The following is an 8733-nucleotide window of genomic DNA, read 5'->3' on the forward strand; positions in this document are numbered from 1 at the left end:
TATATTCATCTCACAAAGGAGTTTTTTTTATTAGACTTCATACATATTTATGCTGATTCATATAGAGAGAGAACCGAATGATATTATGTCCAAGATTCATAAGTAAGTTGTCTATCAGCCTATATGTGCTTTGTTTTTATCTTTTGATAGATTCGCTGGTTCCATAGGTGGTGAATAATCAACTCATATAATGAAAATTATAAATTTTGGCACAACCTTGGGTATTTTCCGGACTTTCAAGATCACACGACAATTAATATATATACACTTCACAAACTACACAAGTGCAACAGCACACCTCATGTGGCATTCAACCATACCAGAGGTCGAACCAAACAGAAATCAAACGACACTAAACCACCAACACCAACGAGAGCTGATGCACAGGTCAAAAGTCAACCATGGGATGGTCACATACAACACATAAATGCCGCGCTACAAGATGGTATCGAATGTGAAACCTTGGCTACTCACACACTGCAATCATCAAGCTTCCAAGTGATGCATCAGGCTGCGGGCAGCAGCTCCAGGTTCCACATAACTTACCCTGGTTGTCATCCTCATTGTCCTTGCACAGAAACAAAACAAGATGGTCAGCTTTGGAGCAAATACATAGCATTTGTGCCTTTGTGTGCTTGCACGTACACATAGAGAGAAATCATAGCTAAAGAACTGAAAAGACTATCCACGAATTGGAATTTATCATACACAGAAAACAAAAGCCCGTCCATCAATCTTAGCTAGCTGCAATCATACCAGATTAGTGGAGTGAAATGGCTGCAGCGTTTTGGCACAGTTCCAAGTCAAAAACTTCAGAGAAAAATCAAGTTACTATTGTACCAAATGTTACGAATAAACTGGCCAGCAACTTGCTAGACTAGCCAGACATCAATCTGAAAATTCACTACACAACACACAGAGCTAGATAACAAACTATGTTCAGCCACGACATAACATCAACCTAAATAATCCAGAGAGTCACTAGGAGCAAAGTCTTTCACCAAACTTGTACCAAAACTTGACTATAAAACAATGATAACCGCAGCCCCAGGTATATAACGTTAGACAATGCAAATATGTCAAATAGAATCCGACGCCAGAATCCAGGAGAAGCAACAGCTCACCTAAACCATCGAGTTGATGAAGAGGCCACCGTGCTTGTGGTTGAGGAGAAGTGAACTCAATGCAACAAGTAGTCGAAGCCAAATGTACACCGCGGACAGCACAACACCACTACACCAGGTCTTGTAGGAGCTGCCAGTTATAAACATTGAGGACATGAAGAAAAAATTGTCGAGTGGCCAGTTAGGCATACAAGTTCAAGTCTCATAACAACAAACAAGTGAATTTATAGCTCTGGAGCAAATGCATAACATCTGTGCATGTGCGTGCTTGCAGCACCATATAGCGACAAATGAGCAAAAAAAACTGAAAACACTAGCCACACATTGGAATTTATCATACACAGAAAACAAAAGCCCATCCGTCTAATTTTTTTTTGACAAACCATACATCCAGCTTAGCTAGATGCAAACCAGATTAGTAGAGTGAAATGGCTGCAGCGTATTGGGAAAGTTCCAAGTCATACATTCACCAAATTCAGATGAAAATCGAGATACTATTATACAAAATTTCACGAAAAAAAATGGCCAGCAACTTGCTAGACCTGCTGGACCTCAATCTGAAATTTCACTACACAACACACTGCTAGATATCAAACTATGTGCAGGCATGACATTGCAGCAACCTGAAACTTCCAGGAAGTCACTAGGAGCAAACTCTTTCACCACAATTGTACCAAAACTTAACTATAAAGCAATGATATCCGTTGCCCTAGATATATAACGTTAGTGAATGCAAATATGTCAAACTAGAATCCGGCGCCAGAATCCAGGAGAAGCAGCAACTCACCTAAACCGTAGAGATGATGAAGAGGCCACCGTGGTTGTGGTTGAGGCGTGGTGAACTCAATGCAGGAAGTAATCGAAGACGGATGCCTGCCGCAACCAGGATAGCACCAGGTCTTGTAGGAGCTGTCAGTTATAAAAATTGAGGACATGAAGAAAATTGTAGAGTGGCCAGGCATACAAGTTCAAGTCTCATAAGGATAAACAAGTGAATTTATTCAACCAACTATAGCAATAAGAACTTATTTCATTAGGACACACAGAAAACAGAGTTAGACAAGAATGGTATGCACAAATGTCTGAAATAATACTGTGTTTATTTGATTTCCTTTCTTGAAGCTTGAGTTTGAGGTACTAAGTACAACCAGTACACTAACTACTATTCTCTTTTGCTTATTGATGAATTTCGAATGTGCAAATCGAGCTACTATTATACCAAATTTCACAAAAAAATGGCCTGCACATAGTTTGATATCTAGCAGTGTGTTGTGTAGTGTTTAGCAAGTATTTTTGTATATTTTCTCAAAAAAAAAAGTATATTTGTATCAGGAATTGGATTCCGGCAGAGATATCCATACAAACAAGGTAAATGTACGCCTATCAAGAAAAAATACTGGTGTTTAACACTAATAATAACTCAGGATCTCTCCCTCCTTCCAATGGAGGCACACAGAGCTAGAACAGCAATTGTCTGCAAGTAATTAAATTCCAAAGTGCAAGATGAAATCAAATCCACGCAAAGTGAAGATAAGCCAATAGCCAAATCAATGAACTAGTTAGTAAGTCATTCAGTTCAAGGGTTCAAGAGCAGCCTGCAAAGATCAATAATTAAGTAGAAACTAAGCCTACACATGCTAGAACTAGCATAGGTTAAAAATAACTAACCTGCACATGCTAGAATGTTAATCAATAAATAATTGCTCCATAACCATGTCAATGAACTAGGCAATTATTTAGCATAAGCAAATTAAGCCTGATCAGATGATAAAGTCCTAGAATGTACAATAACCAAAGTTAAATGCATGAAGTTTAACTAGAACCATATTTTTTCGCATTAAAAGATGGAATTGATGAAATAATTTCCAACTCAAGCAACAATTTGGCGAGCATCAATAAGGCAGCAAATAGAATTTATCATGGGCAAAATTTATCGCATTGAATCACAAAAGAGACAAGCCACTTTGATCTAGCCCAGATCAGTAACAATCTGTACAAAACCCTACGTATTAAATAATAAAAGCTCAGGTCAAGCACACATTAGATAAAATTCTAGTTTAAGGTAGATACTAACTAACTCAGCCAAACCAAGCCTACAAGTAAACCAGAAAGTCACATCTTTCTATCGAAAACATTCTGCACACAGCCCAGTCAAGGCAAAACCCATAACATCAATATGTCACTAGATCATATTAAGCTAGTCTTTACTTCAAAAAAAAATCCAAACAACAATCAACGAGAAAATGCAATGCCTGGTAAAAAGAACCAAGCAACACTGCACCATGCATCAAACTGGGAACATAAAAGCAATTCCAGTCCATACTCCTAGGACAGGGAAGTATATAAGCAAAGTGAACCAATATAGGTGTTGTGTTGTGCTCGCATTTCATGACCCCGGGAGAACTTGAATAACCATCTTCTCCATCAGGTTGGTTTGGCCATTCTGTAGGGCCGAAATCGATGGGAATCAACTCCATGGTGCCGCAGGGAGTTCACAACCTCTCCTTCACTACACACAAAGCCACCACAATGGCATCATACAAAAACCAAAGTGGGGCTGCAGGTAAAATGGAAAGAAGATTCTCAGTAGCTTGACATAAAAGTCTGAATAACATGGAGCTAAATCCACAAAAGCCACAAACAAAACGCATGCATTCACTTCATAAAATGAGATCTAAACATGAAAATCACTTTATCAGCCAACATGACAACATGGGAGTCCTCATTCTAGGTTTATTGAACTCTATATGGACACAATTACTCATTAAGCTCTCATATGGTCCTACTTCTGTGCAAAGCTCCACACAAGTTGTCCACTTAAATTCTGAACAGGGTGCGCTCATGTGGATAAATAATAGTGTTGATGCAAAAATCGGAAGCCATGCCAGAAACAATAACCAGATTCTGACAATAATGCAATCTACTATGCGTCCTTTTGCTTCGCCTTTGCCGTACCAGCAACAAGTTTGCAACAATCGCAACTCATTATTTAACAGCAGAAGCCCTCTCTAACACAATCACTAAAGAGAGGTACTCTACTTCAAAGGTCCAGTGTGGTCCTCAAATCAATCAGCCCTCTCTAACACACGAATGCAAATTCACAAAATACAGTTTGTTACACTGACGGACCTATTACTACAACTAATCAAACAAAATATGACACTGCAGAATAGGTAGCTATCACACTGTAGATGCGCTCTAGGTATCAAGGTATATGGCAGACCTATTAACTATTCTTTTGGAGTGAAAATAATATGCATCTTAACGATACAAGTTCTTTTATATAACCTCACTATCCATCTTGTTTTAGTAAAATACTTAATATACAAGATTACAGAAGAAAACGAGGATGACGTTGATTGTATGACAATGTTTTGCCATCAAGAGACCGTTACTACTTTGTTCTAATCCATGATAATGTGTGCTCCATCTTTTAAGCCAACACAGCAGACCCAATGAGAAAATGGTGCAAATAATATGAAGAAAAAAAAGATTTCGAAGATGCAACCTGGTACCAACTCTAGCGAATTCTGACTGCATGAATATCATCTATCAAAGGGGAAAAAAAGACAGTGACACAATGAAGAATTTTGTATTTTTTTCAAACTGAGTGCATATTGTTTGAGCATGTTCCTTATCACAACATACAGCTATTATTGTCCCAAATGAAGCACCAACAAACCACTTCCAAGTTCCAGCTAAATAGAAGGTTAAACACAAACAAACCTAGTAAAGGCAGAGCATTATAATGTTGGATGCAGATCCTTGCTCTTACCCATTCACTCTATCATCTAGACGGTCATGGGATGAGCCAGGTTGCTGGGGTGTCGCTGCTGCGAGGGGGTGGCGCTGGTTGTTACCGATTGTTGCGATGAGTTGTCAGGGTAAAACAAACCTCCAGATTAACTGTATTGAGCAGGTGGTGCTCCTCCAGTAGCTTTGTCCTGGTACATTAGCAGTGTGAGTAATTAAAGTTGCATACATAGCTGGAATTTAATTTGTGTTGTTAGATATGTTTTCCTCAAAGCCAACTAATAGCATTTATTTTGCGTAAAATTTCTTTCTTTAGATCACACAAGCATGAATAACACAATACTACAGTAGATTTCCTCATAGTTTTAAATCCATAATTTACAGTCAGCCTACAGCCATATAATATAAGGAAGCTAGCTGAATAAAACTAGAACGAGGGAGGAGGGAAGCACAATGGCACTTATGCCAAGAGGTAAACCTAAGCAAAACTAAACATATTATATAATAAACTCATGGTTAGTACATTACACTCTGTTCTTATCTATTCTATAATAAACTTACGTGTAGCCATGTAGCACAGTTTGTTGGTGAGGGACTGCCGCGCATCAGTCATGGTAATGCATCACGCGACTCGTGCCCTACGGATAATGGTGATCATCTGAATTATCATCTCATGCTGTGTAAAATGACAGGACAGTGAGAGTACTAAGTAGGTGTCATCATCATATTTACCTTGATGTCGGCATAACTGCTCAGGACAAAGTCGAACTCCACGGGTGGAAGATCTTGGAGTCGACAACAGTTCCTGCAAATGGAGAAAAGAAAATTCAGATTGCAGAACACATTAAACAATATTGGCAAGATGAAGCTTAAAGCAATCTAAAGAACAATGTCATAACATCACTCACCAGGGAGGATGTTGCCGCTCCGGTCGACGGAGTTCTGGTCATTGTGGTTGTGCACGAACAACCTGGTGTAGTGGCGCTTCTGGACTACGATGAAAGTGACATGTGTCTGGTAGTTCGCCTCAAGCGACGCACATGCCTGAGAGGCATATGGATTGGATCAGAGAAGAAAGTGTGTAAAATTATGAGATTTAGGGTCGATTGCAGTGTTTGTTACCCTACAGATGGTGTCGAGCTCGTGCAGTAGAACTTGGTAGAATAACTAGCCTTCACTCACACCATCGATGCCTAATATGATCATTGGCCTATTGGTGACCAAGGGACACACCTTGACACTGCATCACAGTGTTCCTTCCCACAACCTTTGAGAATAGAAGGTTGTGTTAGACTTCGACAACTGAAGAAAATGCAACCTTGACATTTATCTTCAGAGCAAGGTTTGCCAGGATCTGTTTGTTCATCTTAAATAATTGGCCAAACAGCACTGCGAGATCAGCCCAAGGTCAATCTCTCAGACGCGCTTCAAGTCACCTGAGACACCACAAGGGTATGAGCATCCATTTGGCTTGAACATTCAATCTAGTAGTGCACACAAATCAATGTCCTATAATTGAACCTGGCTTAACAGGCTACAAGTCCTATAATTGATAGTGTTACTGTTGTGAACAACAAGTACAATGAAGCATTTTAGGGATATTTGCCATTCCTGGGGCCTGGCACATGCAAGCGAGTTCACTGCAGAACCCAGTGGCAACGTTGTCCTGCATGTTTCAGGCAAAATTGGCACACATCCAGCTCCTGACTGTACCACCATTGAACAGTTTCTACATAAGGAAAAATGAAATGAACAATAAGGTTGAGATAAAAGTAAACAATGGGCATATATTTGATGTAGATATAACTTGGCCAATGCTGTGCATATTGATGCAGCTCTTTGATGTAGTATTATTACCTTGTTCATCATATTCCACTGGCCAACTCTAGGCAAGCAATCCTTCTCTCGACCGTTCTTGTTGTACTTAAGCTGCACGGACAGAAAAGAAAGGAGAAGCCATTGAAGGTGTTACAGCGACTTATGTGGTATTGTTTAAGCATAGCAATTTCAGAAAACAAGATCAGTAGCAGAGAAGGGCCAAGGGCAGAAGGTAGAGAATTTTCAGACATTGTGTCAACAAGATTCAGGTTCTACTTACCCGGGGAGCACGTAAAACCCGTGCATTGACCAACGTCAGCCACTCACTGATCTTGATGCTAAACTCTTTTGCATAAGGATCATCATGATAAGAGTTGGTTCACCATCTGTAAACACACAAATAAAATTGTGTTTTCTGAAACCATATGAACTTGCTTACTTGCACATATAGGAAGTTAGCGGCCCAACAGCACTATGACAAGAAGAAAATGTTGTACCTGAAGTAGGTCAGGCCCCGATCATGCAGGCGCTGCCATGTCTCCTCTAAAAGAGCACTTATTTGACTCTGGCTGTGCCTCTTGGTGTACCTCCGCTCCTCCACTAATTTGAGCATCTTGATGGTGATGGCGGTCCATATGGAGGAAGTCCTGGTCGTCCAGGGCTTAGCAGCAAAACACCGGCAACTCAACTTCGCTGTGGAACTTGTGGAATAGGTGGTGCGGCAGCTACAGAGGCCCTTCCTACCTGTGGACTGTGGTGCCATATCAGACATCATTTCAGCAAGTACAGAGACCAAAGAATTCAAGCAGGGCAGGATTGGGAGAGGGAAAAGACAGTACCTTTGGAGGGTGATGTCGACAAGTTCCTGAATGGAAGCGTCCACGGTACACCTGACCTTCTCCACAACGCCCAAAACATATTCATGCCCTACAAGAAAGGGACCAGAAAGTCAGACTATATGGCAAAGGACATAAGAGGATACAAGTATATATTACAAAGTATAAAACACGAGAAAATCTGGTGCCCTGTCAATCACCTTTAAAAATTTGTTTGCCGATACTATTCTTAACTAATCTTCAACACAACTTTGACTTCCTTAAATATGAAATAAAGATTGCAGTCCAAAATAAGAGTCATATTGTTTCTTTACGATATTTGTGGAAAGAATCAACAAAGTTATCTTTACATGTTGGAAACATTCGTAAACATCAAGTATAATGATTCGATTCATGGTGATCATATCAGTACAACATATATGTTATATATACACATAGCTAAATGGAAAAAAGGCAAGAGCAAACAAAATATCTTATTATGATGCCTTTCAAGTACAACATATATGTGATCAAGCCCAAAGTACAGAAGAATTGTTTGATTACAACTTTTATTACCCAATCTAGGAGGCCATAAATGCAATCAAACGCTACAGAATCATGATCAAATCCTAAAATGTAGGAGGCAACATTATGAACTTTGCATACAAAAGCTTTGGTTCCGGATAACATAATTCCAAATGTTTTGACAACATACAAGCATTAGTAGTTATACATCATCACAAGCTAGACGATGTAGACAAGAAAACAACTTCTAAAATTTTGAATCTAAACAACAATATTACTGCAATCGTGCAACACATCTAGGACACGTCCTGAACACAACAAATAGAAATATCCTCAATACAATTGAGAAATATATGTTGAGAATTGTTCAAGCTTGATCAAACTTTTATCACACAATTTAGGAGGCTGCATATGTGATCAAACACTGCTGAAGCATGATCAAATCCTAAGATTAAAGAGGCAACACGTCATCTTTTTATACAGAGGCTTGGTTCAGGACATAAAAATTCCAATGTTTTGACAACACACAAGCAAGTCTAGCTAGTAGCTACATCATTACAAGTAGAATATGTATACACGAAAACAACTCTGAAATTTCGAATCTGAACAAGAATATTAGTGCAATCCTACATCACATCTAGGACACCTCCTGGGCGGGCAGGCACTCGGGGATCCAATTGTAAAATAGCGCAAGGTCG

The 8733-nt window shown here is 39.5% G+C and overlaps 2 long non-coding RNA genes across 4 annotated transcripts; both read right to left on the reverse strand.

Moving 5' to 3' along the window:
* Positions 1-219: 219 nt before the first annotated feature.
* Positions 220-6130, reverse strand: LOC124669575. The gene is made up of 8 exons (XR_006992240.1): positions 6000-6130; positions 5786-5921; positions 5610-5682; positions 5439-5515; positions 4900-5068; positions 1912-2033; positions 1125-1254; positions 220-568 (listed from the first exon to the last, which is right to left on the reverse strand). It is a non-coding gene; the product is annotated as an uncharacterized LOC124669575 (long non-coding RNA).
* Positions 6131-6179: 49 nt separating this feature from the next.
* On the reverse strand, positions 6180-7623 carry LOC124669576. 3 transcript variants are annotated; one of them, XR_006992242.1, is made up of 5 exons: positions 7535-7623; positions 7193-7446; positions 6976-7081; positions 6735-6806; positions 6180-6606 (listed from the first exon to the last, which is right to left on the reverse strand). It is a non-coding gene; the product is annotated as an uncharacterized LOC124669576 (long non-coding RNA). The 3 variants fall into 3 exon arrangements; XR_006992243.1 differs by having other exon boundaries at positions 6180-6313; positions 6399-6606; positions 7193-7617; XR_006992241.1 differs by having other exon boundaries at positions 7193-7617.
* Positions 7624-8733: the final 1110 nt, after the last annotated feature.

The sequence above is a fragment of the Lolium rigidum genome, chromosome 7 (assembly GCF_022539505.1).
Source record: "Lolium rigidum isolate FL_2022 chromosome 7, APGP_CSIRO_Lrig_0.1, whole genome shotgun sequence".
NCBI classification, from domain to species: Eukaryota; Viridiplantae; Streptophyta; class Magnoliopsida; order Poales; family Poaceae; genus Lolium; species Lolium rigidum.